This window comes from Rana temporaria, chromosome 6 (genome assembly GCF_905171775.1).
Source record: "Rana temporaria chromosome 6, aRanTem1.1, whole genome shotgun sequence".
In the NCBI taxonomy this organism is placed as follows: domain Eukaryota; kingdom Metazoa; phylum Chordata; class Amphibia; order Anura; family Ranidae; genus Rana; species Rana temporaria.
In genome coordinates this window covers 11,671,783-11,672,515 of record NC_053494.1, presented here as the reverse complement: position 1 = coordinate 11,672,515, position 733 = coordinate 11,671,783, and positions in this window count along the sequence as shown.

Below are 733 nucleotides of genomic sequence, written 5' to 3'. Positions count from 1 at the left end.
CCTTCTTTTAGGGTCCAGAATGCATTTTACCGAGAAGGGACCAGGATGGGCGTTTACTGGGGAGGTGGGCGGGATATCATACCAGTGAGGGGAGGAGGGGGAGGTGTTAGTCTTTTTTTTTTTTTTTATTATTATTATTTTTTTTTTTAAAGGTGTCATGTGACAGCATTTATGGAAATAAAAAGAATTATAATCATGTAAAGGGGTGTGTGTGTGCGGTGGTTTGTGGTTATGGTGGGAAAAGGTGGGTACTCTAAGACCCCATACACACTATTCGATTTTTTTGCAGAGTTTTGTCTTTTGATTTACAAAAAACCTTATAATACAAGTAGGGTTGTCCCGATACCACTTTTTTAGGACCGAGTACAAGTACCGATACTTTTTTTCAAGTAGTCGCCGATACCGAATACCGACTTTTTTTAAATGTGTCCCCAAATGCAGCCATGTCCCCCCCATATGCAGCCATGTCCCCCACATATGCAGCCATGTCCCTCTAGCCATGTTCCTCACATATGCAGCCATGTCCCTCTAGCCATGTCCCTCACATATGCAGCCATGTCCCTCACATATGCAGCCATGTCCCTCTAGCCATGTCCCTCACATATGCAGCCATGTCCCTCTAGCCATGTCCCTCACATATGCAGCCATGTCCCTCTAGCCATGTCCCTCACATATGCAGCACTGTCCCTCTAGCCATGTCCCTCACATATGCAGCAATGTCCCTCTAGCCATG